Below are 21,259 nucleotides of genomic sequence, written 5' to 3'. Positions count from 1 at the left end.
CCCCAGTCTGATATCCTGAGTGCTCTGGAGCATGTTTTCATCAAGGATCTCTCTGTACTTTGCTCCGTTCACCTTTGGAAGGAATCAGTGGCTAACTGCAAGCATTGCAAAAAAGTCACTAGCCTACTATTCAGTGGAGTGGGTGTATGGTCCCAAATCTGGGTTTAAGGGTCTCTTTTCCAAGCTTAAAATGATAAACATTCAACATTGGCCATGTTGTCAATCTATTATGATTTCTGCCGCGCTCAAACTGGAACTGGGAAATCTAACGTCAATGAGTTCAAGACCACTGGGAACTCAGAAAAAAAGAGCCCCCGACTGGGATAATACATTTGAACGGTCAACCAACTCGGAATTGTAAGTCGGAAACGCTGGCCTCTTTCTAGAGCTATGACCAGAAGATTTTCGTTATCATGAATTGACCTTGTTTTTTTCCGCGTTCCCCATTGTCTTGAAAGCATCATAAAGAGAATGCCAGACTTTGATGACAAAGTTTGATGACAAAATTTGCCCATGAAGGACTGCCACGCCAAAAGCTCTCAATCATTGAAGCGCAGCTCAGAGTAAATATTTATTGCATTTTCCTTTTCCAAATGGGCGGTAATTTAGGATGCATAAGATACTGTATTTACAATAGCACAGCTTCTTTCTTTGTTACTCAGTCTTCCCGCTCTTTCACTCAAACCCAGCCCCTTTTCTTTTGTGCTACAAGCTGTCATATCTGTTCCGCCCGCTAGGGACGTTTTCCTTTATGACGTAATTTGTAATCAAGTTATGATTTATTATGTGTATGTGTAATTCTGTGTGATTAGTTAGGTATTTCGTAAATAAATAATTAAACCCAATTGTGTATTGCTGATTCAACTTGTTAGCCAGGGTTCGTGAAGATAACCAAGAATTTACGACTTTCAGATGAGACTGAATTAAGGTGACGATTAATATTGCCTGCTATTGGTGTAAAATATGAATAGGTCGTTAAGAGTTTATTAGGGAGATAACAGCTTAATTACATTTACATGATTAGCTCAATCAGGTAATATTAATTACGGAGAAATTATTTTATAGAATAGCATGTCATATCACTTAATCCGGCATAGCCAAAGACACGACACCTCTTATCCGCTTGTTGTCCTCTTATGCCATAGTTTGTACATCTCAATTGTCATTAGAAACTACATTTGTTGAAGCAAGTCAGCCATATCAGCTATGTTTTTTTTATGCAGTAAATGTGGCTGAATGAACTGTTTTGCTGCCAGACAAGGCTCCGCTGATAGCCAGGTGTAGCAGTGGTAAGGTGTTGGGACTGCAGTTGGGACTCTGCTGTTGGGACAGCTTTATGTCGGGCCTAAATGTTTGTGAGCACCATTTGTCACCGTTATAGTGCAATGAATGTATTGTTCAGTGTTGTGTTGTATTGTGTTGCATAGAGCTTTGCTGGCATGCATCCCCAACATTGTTTTGTTGTTTGCACCCACAAAATGTATATGCTAAAATCGCCACTTTTGTCAAGACATCTGTGCATGGCTGCATCTCACTGTAGCAGGCTGTATGTTTTGGTTATTTGCAACACCATTCACCTTTGGTTTACTGTGTTTGTTTTCTGTTAATGTAACTAGCGTAAATATAGATTGAGTCATGCCTTTATTGATTTCATATTTAGTTTACTAGGCCTACTTGGTAGTGCTGTTTTGTTGTTCGCATTCATTAATTCGCATTCATAGTTGTGTTGGTATTCTAAGCCAAACTGATATAAAGTATTTTTGTGTGCATGCAGGCTACTAATTTTAGCATTTTGTTTGCATTATTTTGGTAAGACAGCTGTGTGTCTGGTTGCATTCACATAGGCTGTTTGAAATAGGTGAATTACCCTATCTATCTTGTCTATATTCATTACGAAAACGGCCTTGCTTTAGTGTGCAGGGCGATGTCCATTGTGCTGATACAATGCAGCCAAGACAGAGACAGGCTACAGATTTCGGCCAACCTGTCACTTCAAAAGCTCTCAATCATTGGTCTCTGAGTCTCAGCATTTGAACGTAATGTTTATTGTAATATAGCGTGATACACTTACATGCTGACCACACCTCCCGCGTCACATGCGCGAGCAAAGTAAATTTACACATACATGTTATTCAATTATTGCACTCACACTGCTCGCGCACGTCAACGAGCGTCTGCGTAGCCAGGCGCTAAAATAGATCTCGGTACTATTTGTGATGCTTAACGCACTGCAAGTCCCGTCTCTCCCATCTCCTCATTGGTTTTTAAGAGCATATACCCACATGGCTGATTGAAAGATGAACTGAGGTCCACACTGCAGTCCAGTTTGTGGTGGTAATGCACCTGTAACACGCTGACCACACCACTTGCGTTACGTGTGCGAGCGTTGCAAAATAAATGTACACGTTATTCAATCATTGTCTCCACACTGCTCATGCACGGAGGGGATGGCTGCCGTTTTACGGGCTCTCAACCAACTGTGCTATTTTGTTTGTTTTTCGCATTGTTCTTAACTCGTTTTTAACATAATGTTGCTGAACAGCTATTACTCACCTCGAACTGGATGAAGATTTTTTTCTTTATAGAGTTAGACGCGAAGGATATACTGCTTTTTCAAGACAAGGCCAGAATCCCTGTCATCAGCGTGAAGAAAAGATATTGGAAAATGGGGAGAGCAGGGTGCCTTGTAAGCATTCGCAGATGAGTAGGTAAACCACCACTTCCCTCCGTATTATTGGCCAACGTGCAATCCTTGGAAAACAAACTGGACGATCTACGATTAAGACTATCCTACCAACAGAACATTAAAAAATTTAACATCTTGTTTCACCGAGATGTGACTGAATGACAACACGGATAATATAGAGCAGGCTGGCTTCTCCGTGCATTGGCAGGACAGAGCAGCTACTTCTGGTAAGACCAGGGGCGTGTGACTTTTTGTCAATAATTGCTGGTGTGCGATGTCTAACATTAAAAGGTCTTGAGGTATTGCTCGCCTGATGATAAGCTGTAGACCACACTATCTACCAGAGAGTTCTAATCTATATTATTCGTAGCCATCTATTTACCACCACAAAGACTGCACTCAATGAGCTGTATAAGGCCATAAGCAAACAAGAAAATGCTCATCCAGAAGCGTTGCTCCTAGTGTCCGGGGACTTTAATGTAGGCAAGCTTAATCTTGACCCTACCTGTCCCGTTAGCGGGATAATTGTCATCAACAACCACTGAATGATAGAGCGCCACATTCAAATAATATTAATAAAAATACTTATATTCATGAAATTACAAGTGCAATATAGCAAAACACAGCTTAGCATTTTGTTAATCCACCTGTCGCGTCAGATTTTGAAAATCCAAGCGTTTGTGTAAGTTTAGCGATCGCTCGACAAAACATTATGAACACCTAGCATCAAAGTAGCTTGGTCATGAAAATCAGAAAAGCAATCAAATTAATCATTTAACTTTGATGATCTTCGGATGTTTTCACTCACGAGACTCCCAGTTACACAATAAATGTTCCTTTTGTTCCATAAAGATTATTTTTATATCCAAAATACCTCAGTTTGTTTGGCGCATTATGTTCAGAAATCCACAGGAAAGAGCAGTCACGACAACGCAGACGAAAATTCCAAATAGTATCCGTAATGTCCACAGAAACATGTCAAACGTTTTTTATAATCAATCCTCAGGTTGTTTTTAAATATATAATCGATAATATAGCAACCGCAACTGTCTTTTTCAGTAGGAGAGGGAAAGGCAATGCCTGCCCAAGCTCTGTTGTGCATACAAAATGCTGCTGGCACCCAGCCATACAATGACGCGACTATGTCTAAAGACTGTTGACACCGTGAGGAAGCGATAGGAAAAGGAATCTGGTTGATATCCCTATAAATGGAGCAAAGGCAGGCTAAGGAACATGGAGTTTTAAAAATAGAAGCCACTTCCTGGTTTGCTCAAGGTTTCGCCTGCAATATCAGTTCTGTTATACTCACAGAGAATATTTTGACAGTTTCGGAAACTTTAGAGTGTTTTCTATCCTAATCTGTCAATTATATGTATATTCTAGCATATGGGCCTGAGAAATAGGCCGTTTACAATGGGAACGTTATTTTTCCAAACACAAAAATAGTGCCCACTAGTTGAAAGAGGTTAAATCTGTTTTACCTAATTTCTACCAGCATGTCACATGTGCAACCAGAGGAAAATAACTCTACACCACCTTTACTCCACACACAGAGACACATAAAAAGCTCTCCCTCGCCCTCCATTTGGCAAATCTGACCATAATTCTATCCTCCTGATTCCTGCTTACAAGCAAAAACAAAATCAGGAAGTACCAGTGATTCGCTCAATATGGAAGTGGTGAGATGACGCGGATGCTATGCTACAAGACTGTTTGCTAGCACAGACTGGAATATGTTCTGTGATTCATCTAATGGCATTGAGGAGTATACCATCTCAGTCACCGGCGTCATCAATAAGTGCATCGATGTACATTTCCCAACCAGAACCCATGGATTACAGGCAACATCCACGCCGAGCTAAAGGTTAGAGCTGCCGCTTTCAAGGAACGGGACACTAATCCAGACTCTTATAAGAAATCCTGCTATGCCCTCAGACGAACCATCAAACAGGCAAAGTGTCAATACAGGACTAAGATTGAATCCTACTACACTGGCTCTGATGCTCATCGGATGTGGCAGGACTTGAAAAATATTACAAAGGCGGACTACAAAGGCAAACCCAACCGCGAGCTGACCAGTGACGCTGACCACTGACCAGTCAACTTCCGAGCCTTCCAGACAAGCTAAATGCCTTGGATGCTCGCTTCGAGGAAAGCAACACGGAAGCATGCATGGGAGCACCAGCTGTTCCGGACGATCACGCTCTCCGTAGCCGATGTGAGCAAGACCTCTTAAAGCTAGGGGGCAGAATTTTGACTTTTGGATAAATAGCGTGCCCAATTTCAACTTCCTGCTACTCATGCCAAGAATATAAGATATGCATATTTTTCATAGATTTGGATGGAAAACACTCTGAAGTTTCTAAAACTGTCATGTCTAAGAGTATAACATAACTTATGTAGCAGGTAAAACCCCGAGGACTAACTGTTCAAATTTTTTTCCCCTCTCTGTACACTACATTGTCTTTGCCATTGGATATTTAATAGAAACCCATTTTCAGTTCCTACCGCTTCCACACGATGTCGCCAGTCTTTGGGATATGGTTGAGGTTATTCCTTTGTTCTATGAAGAAGTAGGCCAACTCGAAACTGGGGACACTTTTGTGAGTTGCGCAAGACGTGAACAGCAGTGCTGGTTTGTTTTCGTTCCTGTATTGAATACAGATTGCCCCGTCTACAATTTGATCGATTATTAACATTTTAAAATACCTAACGTTGTATTACAAAAGTAGTTTGAAATATTTTGGCAAAGTTTAATGTATAGGCAACTTTTGAAATATTTTGTAGTGACGTTGCGTTTTCGTAAGCTGTCTTTTTCTGGATCAAACGCGCTTTATAAATGGACATTTTCGATGCTCGTCAAAGGTAATGCATATTTTATATTTATTTCAGCGTTTTGTGTAGCGCCTGCTATGCTAGCTCCTTTGTTTACTGCTGGTGCAGATGGGTGCAGGCTATCAGATAATAGCTTCTTATGCTTTCGCCGAAAAGCATTTTAAAAATCTGACATGTTGGCTGGATTCACAATGAGTGTAGCTTTAATTGAGTATCTTACATGTGTGATTTAACGAAAGTTTGAATTTTGTAGTATTTTATTTGAATCTCGCACTCTGCATTGAGAAGCTAACGTCTCCCCTATCCATAAGAGGTTTAAACAGTTCAACATTCACAAAGCCACAGGGCCAGACGGATTACCAGGACGTGTACTCAAAGCATGCACGGACCATCCTGGCAAGTGTCTTCACTGACATTTTCAACCTCTCCCTAACTGAGTCTGTAACACCTACATTTTTCAAACAGGCCACCATAGTCCCAGTGCCCAAGAAAGTGAAGGTAACTTGCCTAAATGATTACCGCCCTGTAGTACTCACGTCGGTAGCCATGAAGTGCTATGAAAGGTTGGTTATGACTCACATCAACACCATCATGCCGGAAACCCAAGACCCACTCCAATTCACATACCGCCCCAACAGATCCACCGATGACGCAATCTCAATTGCACTCCACACTGCCCCTTCCCACCTGGACAAAAACACCTACAGGGGGGAACAAGTATTTGAGACACTGCCGATTTTGCAGGTTTTCCTACTTACAAAGCATGTAGAGGTCTGTCATTTTTCATTTTAATCATAGGTACAATTCAACTGTGAGAGATGGAATCTAAAACAAAAATCCAGAAAATCACATTGTATGATTTTTAAGCAATTAATTTGCTAATTAATTTGCTAACTCGCTCACCGAATCAGAGTATTCGTCAATGTTGTTGTTGACGCAATGGGGAACATATCCCAATCCATATGATCGAAGCAAACTTGAAGCGTGGAATCAGATTGGTCGGACTAGCGTTGAACAGATCTGAGCGCGGGAGCTTCCTGTTTTAGTCTCTGTCTATAGGCAGGGAGCATCAAAATGGAGTCCGGGTCAGTTTTTCTGAAAGGAGGGCGGGGGAGGGCCTTATATGCGTCGCAGAAGTTAGAATAACAATGATCCAGGGTTTTACCAGCCCTGGTAGCACAATCGATATGCTGATAGAATTTAGGGAGTCTTGTTTTCAGATTAGCCTTGTTAAAATCCCCAGCTACATTGTATGCCACCTCAGGATATTTGGTTTCCAGATTACATAGAGTCAAATAAAGTTTGTTCAGGGCCATCGATGTGTCTGCTTGGGGGGGAATATATGCGGCTGTGATTATAACCGAAGAGAATTCTCTTGGTAGATAATGCGGTCGACATTTGTGAGGAATTCTAAGTCAGGTGAACAAAAGGACTTGAGTTCCTGTATGTTGTTATGATCACACCACGTCTCGTTAATCATAAGGCATACCCCCCCGCCCATCTTCTTACCAGAAAGATGCTTGTTTCTGTCGGAGCGATGCGTGAAGAAACCAGTTGGCTGTACCGACTCCGATAGCGTGTCTTGAGTGAGCCATGTTGCCGTGAAGCAAAGAACGTTACAGTCTCTTATGTCTCTTTGGAATGCTGCCCGTGCTCGGATTTCATCAACCTTGTTGTCAAGAGACTGGACATTGGCGAGTAGTATGCTCGCGAGCGGTGCGCGATATGCCCATCTCCGGAGCCTGACCAGAAGATCGCTTCGTCTTCCCCTTTTACGGCGTCGTTGTTTCGGTTCGCCGGCTGGGATCCGATCCATTGTCCTGGGTGGTGGGCAAAACAGAGGATCCGCTTCGGGAAAGTCGTATTCCTGATTGTAATGATTGTGAGCTGACGTTGCTCTTATATCCAATAGTTACTCCCGACTGTATGAAATAAAACCTAGATTACCTGGGGTACCAATGTAAGAAATAACACGTAAAAAAATAAAAAATACTGCATAGTTTCCTAGGAACCCGAAGCGAGGTGGCCATCTCTGTCGGCGCCGGAAGTGCCCGGAAGTGCCGTTTGTCATTGACAAACTATTGGCACAACAGTTAAGGGTCAAACTAATCTCTTTTAATCCTCCCTTTAGGATTAATGCGCTGGACGGACATCTCGGAAAACTGTGACTCGCATGACTGAAAGTATCGCCCTTCAGATTGGCCTCCTTCACTCTGAAGTCATTCAGTTAATGGTTTTGTCTTCACCTAAAGAATCCCTAATCCTTGGTCACCCCTGGCCAAGCATTCACGAGCCCTGCCATCTCCTGGTGGCGAGGGGAACTGCTGTCATGGTCTCCAGCCTGTTTTAAGGACTGCTTCAGTCTACTCTGTCAAGCCACCTCTATAGAAGGATCAGAGTCTGCCATGTATATGACCAGTTCCTGAGTTTCTTCAGCAAGAAAAAGGCGTCCATTCAACCTCTTCATCGCCAGGAGGACTGCGCAATCGACCTCCTTCCTGGGGCATCGCCCCCTAAGGGTCAGATCTACCCTTGTCCATCCCATAGAATGAGGCTATGGACACCTATATAGAAGAGGCTCTCGACATGGGATTCATCCGTCCATCCACGTCTCCGGCTGCATCCAGTTTCTTTTTTTGTAAAACAAAAGATGGTAGTCTCCGTCCCTGCATAGATTACCGACCTCTCAATGACCTTACCATCAAGAATCAATTCCCTCTTCCTCTGATTCTGGCTGCACTAGAACATGTTGGACAGGCTACCATCTACTCGAAACTGGACCTACGTAGTGCTTACAAGCTGGTCCGTATCCGAAGTGGAGATGAGTGGAAGACGGCGTTCATCACCACTAGGGGCCACTAGGAATACACAGTTATGCCCTACGGTCTCACCAATGCTCCCGCATTCTTCCAGTCCTTCATTAATGAAGTTTTCCAGGACATGATCAACCAGTTCCTCATTGTGTACTTTGACGATATCTTGATCTACTCTCCCTCCCTTGCAGAACACGTACAGCATGTGCAACAGGTCCTCCAATGGCTACAGGACCACCATCTTTATGTCAAGGCTAAGCATAGCGCCTTTCACGTTACTACGGTAACCTTCCTAGGGTTCGTGCTGACACCAGGAGGGTTCAACATGGACAAAGGCAAAGTCGCGGCGGTGCTTAACTTCTTATGGGCAGGTGGGACGGAAACGTCCCAACATCCCAACATCCGGTGAAATTGCAGAGCGTGAAATTCAAACTACAGATTTATAAATATTTAACTTTTAATAAAATCACAAGTGTAATAAATCAAAATAAAGCCTAACATCTTGTTAATCCAGCCGCTGTGTCTGATTTCAAAAAGGCTTTACGGCGAAAGCACACCATGCGATTATCTGAAAAACCATGAAAAACATATTTCAACCAGGCAGGTGCGACACAAACGTCAGAAATAGCGATATAATAAATGCCTTAACTTTGATGATCTTCTTCTGTAGGCACTCCAAAAGGTCCCAGTTACATCACAAATTGTCCTTTTGTTCGATAATGTCCTTCTTTAGATCCATAAAAACTCAGTTTAGCTGGCGCGCTTCAGTCAATAATCCACCCAGTTTCCCTCCATCAAATGCATAAAAGATGAATCCCAAACGTTACTAATAAACTTTTCCAAACAAGTCAAACAACATTTATAATCAAACCTTAGGTACCCTAATACGTAAATAAATGATAAAATTTAAGACGGAGAATCGTTATTGTCTTTACCGGAGGAAAATACCAAAGAACGCACTCTCATTCACGCGCTTGGAAACACTACAGCCAAAATGGGAGCCACGTAGGAAAACCAACCAGGTTGTACCATTTCTGTCTCATTTTTCCAAAAACCAGCCTGAAACTCTTTCTAAAGACTGTTGACATCTAGTGGAAGCCCTAGGAACTGCAAACTGGGAGGACTTTGCCTTATAATAAAATTGATAGCCATTGAAAATAGTGGTATGCTGAATTTTCATTTCTGAACTCACAGACATTATTTGAACAGTTTTAGAAACTTTAGAGTGTTATCTATCTAAATATACCATCATCTATTATATGCATATGCTAGCTTCTAGGCCTAAGTAACAGGCAGTATACTTTGGGCATGCTTTTCATCCGGACGTGAAAATACTGCCCCCTACCCGAGAGAGGTTAACTGGCCCAAACCTACCACCGTAAAGGAACTACATTTCCTAGGATTCTCCAACTACTACCGCCGGATGCCTCCGAGGTCGGCGTGTCATTCTCTCTCAGCGGGTCGGGACCCATGTGGCTTCTTTTCCAAGAAACTGTCACCCGCTGAGAGGAACTATGATGTTGGGAACCGAGAGCTCCTCGCCATTAAGCTGGCTATCGAAGAGTGGCGCCACTGGTTAGAGGGAGCTCATCACCCATTCCTTGTCCTTACCGACCACCGCAATTTGGAGTGCTTACGAAGTGCTAAGAAGCTCAACCCCAGACAGGCTCGCTGGGCACTCTTCTACACCCGCTTCAACTTTCAACGCTGCCCGGCAAAAAAACTGTGACGTCTGATTCCCGTCTTATCCCGTCTATTTGACGCCCCTTCCTCTAACCCAACTCCCGAGCACATCCTGCCTCCGTCTTGTGTCGTGGGACCCATACAGTGGGAAATCCAAGCAGCCATCCAAGAGGACAGAGCGAGCAGGTTTGGGAGACCGCACATCGGCACCTCCCTAATGCTTCCCTCTGTCACGCCTTGGTCTTAGTATTTTGTGTTTTCTTTAATTATTTGTTCAGGCCAGGGTGTGACATGGGTTTATTGTGTTGTCGTATTGGTTTTTTTGTAGGCATTGGGATTTTGGCTGATTAGGGGTGTGTCTAGCATAGGCTTGGCTGCCTGAGGCGGTTCTCAATCAGAGTCAGGTGATTCTCGTTGTCTCTGATTGGGAACCATATTTAGGTAGCCTGGGTTTCACTGTGTGTTTGTGGGTGATTGTTCCTGTCTCAGTGTAGTGTTCACCAGATAGGCTGTAATTAGGTTTTCACGTTTCGTGTGTTGTTTTTGTATTTATATAGTTATTTCATGTATTGCTATTCTTCATTAAAGAACATGAGTAACCACCACGCTGCATTTCGGTCCGACTCTCCTTCAACAGACGAACGCCGTTACACCCTCTCCCAGAAACGGTTTGCTGACCGGCGTCACCGACCTACTCCACTCTTCCACCCTGGGCAACGTGTGTGGCTCTCTACGCGGGACATCCGGCTTCGTGACCCCTGCAAAAAGTTCAGTCCCCGGTTCATTGTTCTCTTCAAAATAACATGCCGCATCAATCCTGTCACCTACCATCTCCAGTTGTCCCACCATTACCGGATCTCCTCATCCTTCCATGTGTCCATTCTCAAGCCTGTGAGGTACAGCCCTCTCCATCCTCATGTGGCACACCCCCTCCATTTGACGTTGACAGTGCACCGGCTTATTCCGTCCGAGCCCTCATTGACTCCAAGCAGCCTGGTGGTCGCATCCACTACCTGGTGGATTTGGAGGGGTACGGACCCGAAGAACGGTCCAGGGTCCCAGCCCATGGACATCTTTGACGCAGCCATGATCCTGGGTTTCCACCGAAACCGTCCTGACCACCCAGCTCCATGCCCCCGGGGGAGGTCCCCGCTCAGCTTCCTAGGCCGTCAAGAGCCGCCCGTGGAGGGGGGGTACTGTAACGTCTGCTTCCAACTCACACCCTCAAACACGTTGATCCCCTGAACGCAGCTCACTCTCCAGATTCCAATCACCTGAATTCTAAACACCCGTTCACACACATATGTTATTATCACACACTTTAGTTCAGTTCTTTGCACCCCATCACTGTAAGGTATTGTTTGTTTTGTGACACACGTCTTTCAGAGTTCTGTTTTTCCTGTTTTTCACACTTTGTTTAGTCACTTTGCCAATTACCTCGACTAACCTGCACCCCCGCACATTGACTCGGTATCAGTACCCCCTGTATATAGCCTTGTTATAGTTATGTAATTATATTATGTTTTTTTTCTTCACTTTAGTATATTTAGTCAATATTTTCTTAACTCAATGTCTTGAACTGCATTGTTGGTTAAGGGCATTTCACGGTAAGTAAGCATTTCACGGTAAGGTCTACACCTGTTGTATTTGGCGCATGTGACAAATGAAATTTGATTTGATTTCAACAAGCGTCTACGTAGCCAGTCGCTAAAATAGAACTTGGTTCTATTTGTATCGCTTGACGCACTGCAAGTCCCGCCTCTCCCATCTCCTCATTGGTGTTTAGGAGCATATACCCACGTGGGTTATTGAAAGATGAACTGAGGTCCACACTCCAGTCCAGTTGGTGGTGGTAATGCACCTCAAGTGGTTTCCAATCGCCATATAAAGTTCAAAGAAGAAGAAGTCTGAAGGAGGAGAGATTACTAGAACCAAACTTGGTTTACCTTTAATCTGTGGATTAATTGTCGGAGTAGAGGACCTTATGCATTTCAGGTAAAATATCAACCCAATGTTTATAGCCCAGGACAAATTAGCTAGCTAAATTGCCATAAATGTTTAATGCTTTTTGACCTGTCCCCAAATGAATATAGTTGGTTCAGAGTTTGTTTTGATATTTCAACCTGAGTGTCCTGATCGAGTCTGGTGTGGGTGGACAAAATTATCATTTGCGCAATGGCGAACGCAGACACATGCCCGGTGTATTCCGTTTGTAAGCACAATTCAATATAATTCCAATGCAAGAACCCCCCCAACATTGTGCCCCCTCACCGATTTCAAGTCACTTTTTTAATCAAATGTTGTATTTATTTAACCTTTATTTAACTCGGCAAGTCAGTTAAGAACAAATTCTTTTATTTAAAAAAAATTATAAATAGAAATAAAGGACAAAACACACATCACGACAAGAGTGACAACACAACACTACATAAAGAGAGACCTAAGGATGCAACACATGACAACACAGCACGGTAGCAACACAACGTGATGACAACATGGTAGCAACACAACATGGTAGCAGCACAAAACATGGTACAAACATTATTGCTCAAAGACAACAGCACAAAAGGGCAAGAAGGTAGAGACAACAATACATCACGCGAAGCCGCCACAACTGTCAGTAAGAGTGTCTATGATTGAGTCTTTGAATGAAGAGATTGAGATAACTGTCCAGTTTGAGTGTTTGAAAAGTTGAGCAACCCAGGGACGTGTGTGCCTTGGGGACCTTTAACAGAATGTGACTGACAGAATGGGTGTTGTATGTGGAGGATGAGGGCTGCAGTAGATATCTCAGATAGTCGGGAATGACTTTATCCTGCTGATTTCAACATGTGATAACATGAAACTACACGTGACAACACGTGAGTACGTGAAAACATGATCTCATGAAAACATGGGGATGCAACATTTCTACTTGATACCATAAAACTACACGTTACAACATTAAGCACATGTGAAAACCCTGTGTCAAATGTCATTGAGAATATTATAATTGACATGAATTCAATCAGTCATGGTCTCCTGCATGTTTGTTTAGTTCCCAGTTTGTTCCAGGGACATCCCCATTTCACATGAGAAAACATGTTTTTGGAACACTTCACATTTGACATTTTACAAAAAAACGGGGTAAACTAGAAAAATTGAGGAAATCCGACACCTGAAAAAAAAGAAGAAAAAAAAAGAAGTAGCCCAATTTTTATTTATTTACAGATTTTAAAAGGCCCTGCCAACATTTTTTGTTGTACACGACTGAGTGTGTGTCATCCGGCAGCACAGCAATTTGGGAGAAGTTGAGGTCAGGTTCAACATTGACTATGCACTCAATGCGGAAAGAAGTTGGACCATCGTAGAAATGTTTTAGTGAAATATAATATTATTTATATAGCATTTAGCATCCGCTTTTTCCAAAGCGACTTAGTCATGCGTAGATATATTTTTACATATCGTTGTTCCTGGGAATCGGCCCAATATCCTGGCATTGCAATGCTCTACCAAGATGCATGACAGGTTTCTAAATGCTTTGTGAAGCCTCAATTTAATATTATTTATAAGGCCTTTATTAAGGGGTGCTTATGCCACCCTTTATAAAGCATATTTTTATGTGATATTTGACCTAGTGGGTTATGTCACATTTGACATTGGTGATAATCTCACACCGTTATGAACCCTTTATAAGTGTGGCATACGGTTATAGATGATTTGTAACGCGTTTATGTAGCGTTTATGAAGGCTTTAGGAAGCCTTTATAAGCTGTAGTGTTCACATGTTCTTACATGTGAAATGCCACGTGAAGTGTTCCAAAACCACGTTTCCACGTTTCCACATGTAACATTTGTTCCAAAACCATGTTTTGGAACAAAACCAATTGAAATTTCCACATGTGAAATCATGTGGGTTTTCCATATGGGTTATTACGATAGTAAGTTATTGGATTTTTTTTAGAGGCTAGTGTCCTTCAGAAAGTACTCATATCCTTTGACTTTTTTCACATTTTGTTGTGATACAGCCTGAATTCAAAAAGGATTAACAAATGAAATCTCACCCATCTACACACAATACCCCATAATGACAAAGTGAAAACATATTTATAGAACTTGTTGCACATTTATCAAAAATGTAAATATCTCATTTGCGTAGTTATTCACACACGTGAGTCAATACATGTTAGAATCACCTTTGGCAGTGATTACAGCGGAGAGTCTTTAAGACCTTTGCACACCTGGATGGTACAATAGCGGCACATTATTATTGTTCAAATTCTTCAAGCTCTGTCAAGTTGGTTGTTAGACAGCCATTTCCAAGTCTTGCAATAGATTTCCATGCCGATTTAAGTCAAAACTGTAACTAGGCCACTCAGGAACATTCAACATCATCTTGGTAAGAAACTCTAGGTTATTGTTCTGCTAAAAGGTACATTTGTCTCCCAGTGTCTGTTGGAAAGCATACTGAACCTGGTTTTTTTTTCACACTGAGTGAGTCCATGCAACTTATTATGTGACTTATTTAGGCTTGCCATAACAAAGGGGTTGAATACTTACTGACTGAAGACATTTCAGCTTTTCATTTTTTATAAAAACATAATTCCACTTTGACATTATGGGGTATTATGTGTAGGCCAGTGACACAAAATCGATTTAAATTCAGGCTTAACACAACAAAATGTGGAAAAAGTCAAGCGTTGTGAATACATTCTGAAGGCACTGTAACTGAATTGGTTATGAGAATCACCCAGCTGAACAACAAGTCATTTGTGGTTGTTAACCACTGTATGTTGGTTTACTGTATATCGTAATTGTCTATGACACAAGTTGGTCATTCATTGGATGTCTTGGCATCATTAGGCAATGAGCAAGTCTTCAGTTCGATATTCCTCTTAACCTATTTCTTGCTGCAGTACATTGTCCTGTATAAGAGCATCACTCGCTAGATATATTCCCCCATTCAGAGTTAACACACTGCTGTAGACCACGCCAGCCATATTTCCCAGATTTGGGGGTCTGCACCCCTCTTGAAGTCCATCCCTGGCCACAACATCACAAGACACGCCTTGAGTCAGTACCACTCCGGCTTTCATCTGTCAGTGCAGCAGGACACACATTCAACTATGAAGGAATCTGAGACAGCTTCATTGCCCTCATCGAGGTTCCCCCGCAACAGACGGTACATGTAGCCAGACCCAGGGAAAGGATACTGATGAGCTAGCTGTCTCATTAGTTTCTGACCCCCGGGAAATTCACAGGTGGAACAAATCAACAGCAGCTTCCAACAACAAGTTCCACTCAACATTTATGTTTGTGGATGCTTCCTAGAGCCCTCTCCGGTCATTATGCACAAATGAACACAAACAACTCAGAGTAAATTAAACCAATGAGGGTTTTAATTAAGTGCTGAAATACGGATTTTGCCACAAGGCCACAAGGGATTGAATTATCCAGATGTGCCAATGTGCAAATATTGAGTGAGGACAACTGACACATTTGATGTCTTTTTGAGATGAATATCGGTTTTACTATGAAAATCTGCAGCATTCAGCTTTTCTTAATTCATTGGTTTTTGTTTATATCTCTGCACTGAGAAATCATCTATTTTCAATGATTTTCTTGTTAGAATAGACCTATGTAATTATTACCAACTTCCAGAGACATATTATGGCGTATTTGAACAACAGTCTGCTAGCATAAACCAGGAAAGGCCCTAATGAAATATTTAAGCTTTCAACAGAAAAATCTGCTCTATTGATGAATTCTGCACTATTTATCCTAAATAAATATATTATGGTTATTGGTTACATTGGTTGTTTTTCCCAGATAGAGATATAGGTCTTCTGATTTGAGGCATAATCAATGGCAGTCCCACATGGTCCGACTTGTTGTGCTGTTGTCAAGAGACAGAGCAAACTTCTCAAACTGAAGATGTGAGATCAATGGTCTAGTTCAAATCAAGTGGATTGTAGTCTGTTGGTCTAAAGTGTACTGGGCAATGTGAGAATTATGTCTGCAAGTTGCAAGACATCTTAAAGCCGACCTGATCAAACGATCACCACGAAATGAGCCAAAACATTTTGAAAGAACAGAATTGTGTTCTATAGTGCAGCTCAGAGTAAACATTGTGAACGCACGCTCTAGCTTAAGTGAGCTAGCTATAACCAGCTTTCTAGCTAACCAGATCCACCTCATTTACTGCTTGTGAACATTGTCAGTTAAGGTTATCCAGCTAGCTAGCAAGCTAATGGAATTGGTTGGATGAAACTGTCTCGTCTGTCAGTCTTTCGGTAAGGATTGACATGTTGAATCTTATAGCAGGCTGGCTGAGTTCTAAAGCTAGGTAGTTCAGCTCAATCAATCTTTGTTCTACAACTGTCTCATGGTATCTATTTGAACCATCATTTTATGCCTTCAACTACTTCTGCCAAATATTCTACGTAAACTGAAGTATTATCAAGGTCATATCCATTGACAGTTTTGTAATCACTTAAAATGAGGACTAAGACATAGTCACATAATTGTTTCTTGAAAGCCCTTTCTAAATAAAGGTTAAATAATAGTAAAATGAGGTAGCGGGTTTGTTTTTGTTTGTGGGTGCATTTTGATGTTTCTTTCCATTAGATTCATCAAAGTGGCTGTTCCACTAAGGCCCAGAAATAAATGAATTAAGAGATCATTTTGAATGCTGACTGTGATGTATAGCTCAGTAAGTAGAGATCACAGGTGGCTGCACATTTGAAACATGAAACTTCAGCTCTGTGAATGTGTTGTTTTGTGTCCACATCTGTTGTTCTGGAACTTCTGTGCTTGTTCTTCTTTCATGTTCTCCTTGTAGTTGATATTGTGCTTCAGATGAAAGAGGAGACAAAATGAGATTCTGACTCTGTGTGATCTATCTCAAGCTGGCGTATGAAAGCATGTGTTGTAGGCATTAAAGAAAGGCTGTGAAAGTCAAGTTTTTTTTTAATGGTATGTAGCTTTTCGCAAGATACTTTTTTTTTCTTTATGAAGTTTGCAATAGGTTACAATTGATTTTCTTTCTTGAAGAACTTTTAAATTTTATATCTGCTGATTCTGGTTTTGAATCCTGTTTTTCATCCATTTGTCTAAGCTGTGACTTGTGCAAAGGGGACAAGGAGCTGAGATTCAAAGACAACAATAACAGTCAGTGGCGAAGCACTAAGAAGTAGACTTTAACATTAACATTAATGATACTACAACTTCATGATGCTCCCAACAAGACGTGAGCGTGAAGTCTGATAAACTGGATGATTATGTACAGTGCACACAGTGGAGCCACTGGTTGTTCTGCAGTCAGCAACTTATACACTGTGCACCGTACAACTAAATAGAGACATCGCATGCAGGATGTTAAAAGTGGTTCCAACTGTGTTGTGATGCTCCACTTGATGGAATCAACACAAAATGGGGAAATCCTTCAGGCATGTTAATGCCAAAGTGTTTGTGGCATCTCATGGTTCAAAGAAAAATCTGCAACAAGGGCACAGTCACTGAGACTATTACCAATACTCTCGAAACACTTAAACTAAAAGCGTTTCTTTAAACATTTCATGCATAATTCATTGTTTTGTACCAGCGCCATAGTTGTTCCCCAATGCAAAGTTGCCCTCTTTCATGTAAGTTTGATGTGGGTGTCTCCATTTCAAAACAACTGTCTTCATAGTGTTACTAGCAATGAGCACCGTACGCATTTAAGTAAACAATTGACATGGGGAAAAGCTAAATGAAACAAGTAAACTATTTTATCAGCTGTTTCGAGTGCATGAAAAGAAACATCGCCCGAGAATCCCCAAAAGAAATCACTAAAACGCTAAATAGCACTGTGTGTTGTATTGGTTAGGCTTAAAAGTCTGTGCAATGGCACTGGAGGAGAAATTATTATGCATGCTGCCCTCAGCTCTGTCTACCAGCTATCAATATTCACTCTGTCACTGCTAAACTTCAGGCTAGGCCATTTTACCCAGTGAAAACAGCCCTTCAGACATTGCACCTTCTGTAGACAGTTCCTATTATGGTAAAATAAATACAGAACATTTAGATGAAACATGGTCTTCAGTTCTTTCAAGTAAAATTTATATTTCCATATCATGTTAGCAAAGCTGTCTTGGACATCTTCAACACAAGGGCATTGTACTGAGTCAAGCATTTTAACAACACATATTTTAACAACACATATACTGCAGTGTGTATCCAGTAGCAAGCATCTTCATTCATGTCCTAGCCATACGGTCAAAAACAGTTGCACCTATCTACTCATCCATGTACTGTCAATGAATACCATATTTTCCCTGTGTTCCCACAGTATGATTCACCACTCTAGTTCTTCCCCCCCCCCCAGTTCAGGATGAGAAGTCTGCTCTTCAGGGAGCTTCCTCTATCCCATGACAGAAAGGCCTGACATCGCACCACAGAAAAGCCTGACCCGTTATATTCAGCTTGCCTGATGGCTTACTACAAAGACATCCTCTCTCTGATGCTACAGGGGTTCACTGCACTTTCTCTGCAGCCAGAACCCAAAATACCCTCCGAAGTGTTTATAGTAAGAGTTCCCTTCCTAAAAAAAAAAAACACACCCACATTGATGAAAGCATATTGGGACGTTTTATCTCGCAGTGCCAAAGACGAGATGAAGCCAGGATTGGTGCCTCTCTAGAGTGAGAAGGGTGTTTTTATTTTTTCTCCAGCCAGCACCAATCTGATGAACGTCAAAACCATAGATCTATCTGCTTGTTTTTCCTTCTTTTGAGTTGTTCTGCGCATACTCACTTTGAAGATGGGGAATTCTTACTTCTTCTGAATATTGATATTGTGCGGTGAATAAAGGAGTCATGTGACAGTGATTATAGGGCACAACAGGTGCCGCGCGACACACGGTCGCCAATGCTTTATTGATTAATGCCTGTCATTGACCTCACAGTTAGGACATGCCTATGCATCTGTCTTCATCACATTGGAACATATAGAACTGTTACACATTTTTTTTAATCCTCTGCATTTTGAGGATGTAAACATTGATTGTGAGAATTAAAGTGTTTTTGGAGAATTAACTATTACAAGCATAATCTTGGTTACCCAGAAGTAAAATTTGTGCAAAGTTGCCATTTACATGTGAATTTATCCAGAAGAGATTATTACAAGCATGACTTACAGGAGCGTAATGCTACCTTACAGCGCAGCAAGTGCTAATAATTACAGATAATGACAGTCTATAATTGATCTATTAGCTAGAAACACTTCTCCTTCCCTATCTCTCATTCTCATTTGTGGAATCCTAGATGAATGGTATACTAGTTCTGGTCTTTCTTGGAAACCTCCTTCTTGCTCGGGTCCCAGGAAGCCTCTTGCTTGTCTGTGAAACGCTGGCAGGGTGGATAACCTTTACAGCTCTGTCATAAATGCCAAAGAGAGAGCAATAAAGGTCAGACACTATGCCAGATACACTAACCTGCCTGTCTTTTGAATAGACACCAGTACTCCCCTTATACCTTCTGCCTAAGTTCATCCAAGCAGGTCCGGGTAGAAATTGCCCCCTTAGGCACAGAACAGATCTAGGATCAGCTTACACACTCCAAATCCAAAGGGGACGTACAGGGGCAACTTCATCCTCCTCCATTCAAGCACCCAATAATAGGATTCCACCATGACGAAGCTATGACGAGGTCCTCTAAGGAGCAATGCTTTGTTCTTCATCAGTATCCCTTGATAATAAGAGCCTGTTAGACTGTACAATACAAATTTGTAGACACCCGCTACAGTACAGTAGATATCTTAGGCCAGTTGGTTTCAAACCTCTCCTCGGGGGACGCCCAGATGTTTCACAATTGCTGTTGTAGTCCTGAGCAAATTTATCAAGGTCTTGATAATTAGTTGACAAGTTGAGTCAGATGTGCTAGCTCTAAATAGATAAAATACATGGAACAGCTGGGTGTCCCCAAGGAGAGGTTTGAAAACCACTGTCTTAGGTAGGCCACACACAAGTACGAGGATTGCCATACTTATTGCTATTACATAGTGTTTCTCTGGACTACTTACTTACAGTAAATGTGGCCCGCTTAGAGCTGTAACCTCACAAAGAGGTATCAATTATTCAGCTAAAATGTTTAGCCAGCCCGCCACTTTTATTGAGGGATGTTCACCGGACACTTTTATGTCAAAGTCCTAGAAATATGATGATAATGATTGCACAATTCATAGGAAGATCCTTGAAAATATACATGTTAGATCTGGGGGGGATATTGAACGTGGGACATCAAAGGGGTGCTCCATTGAAGGTGAATGTGCTCGTCGCATCAAATAATACAGCAATAACGATCCAACTTTAATGGAATTTCAGTCGTCGGAGACTAATTTGTGATTCAAGGCACTTGGTGAGGAGCCTTAAATCACCCCCCCCCCAAAAAAAAAAAAATAATGCCCAGAAATGCAGGAGAAATGTCCAGATAGGCCTAGATTGTCAAGTGGAAGGGCAAAGTATTATGACATTCAAATTCTTTTAATGTCCTCCTCTCTGAGATAAATTAAGCTCATCAAAGCGAAAGTTTTATAGATGCATAACTTTTTACCCTCTAAAATTGAAAGTATTTGATCCTATACATGAAAGACAGAAGAAAGAACAGGGTCGCCATACGTATCACTTACAAGGGAATTCATAAATCTTATGAAGTCATGAAATCCTCCCTCTTAATATCCAGAAGACTTCTGCTAATGATTGACCGTGCATCTAATGCTACACCCAAATAGATGTACAACATACTGACTGTAGAAGAAACATGAACTCTTGACCATAAATGTACTTAATGTAGTAGATCTTAGGGCTATCTTAGACCTGACCAGACAGCTCCAGGCCCTAAGATTACATTCTAGTAAGATATCAAATGTCAATAGCAAAGGTTTAAAAATAAATACATAAAAACATGCATAAATGCAACAACAAAAAAACTGTTGAAATCATTCAATAATCTCCTTGATTGAGCTGAGTCTAAGGTACCTTTACCTCAATAAAACGTACAGATACAGGCAAACGCAATATTGGCAATTACAAATTGCTGAAATGATTGACCCACACTTTTGAAATGTCCTCACTGTATTCTATCTCGTCAAAGCTTTGAGCATTTATACATTCATGACAGTGGCTCTCCATGGCTTCCATGTAAGAACAAAATACAAAAACAAGTATTTTATGGCATTTGTATGAACTACTTGACGGCTGCTTTTGTCCAATTGTGACATTTCATACA

The sequence above is a fragment of the Oncorhynchus kisutch genome, linkage group LG11 (assembly GCF_002021735.2).
Source record: "Oncorhynchus kisutch isolate 150728-3 linkage group LG11, Okis_V2, whole genome shotgun sequence".
Taxonomy (NCBI): domain Eukaryota; kingdom Metazoa; phylum Chordata; class Actinopteri; order Salmoniformes; family Salmonidae; genus Oncorhynchus; species Oncorhynchus kisutch.
The sequence above is the reverse complement of the archived record's forward strand: the minus strand, read 5'-3'. Positions refer to the sequence as shown.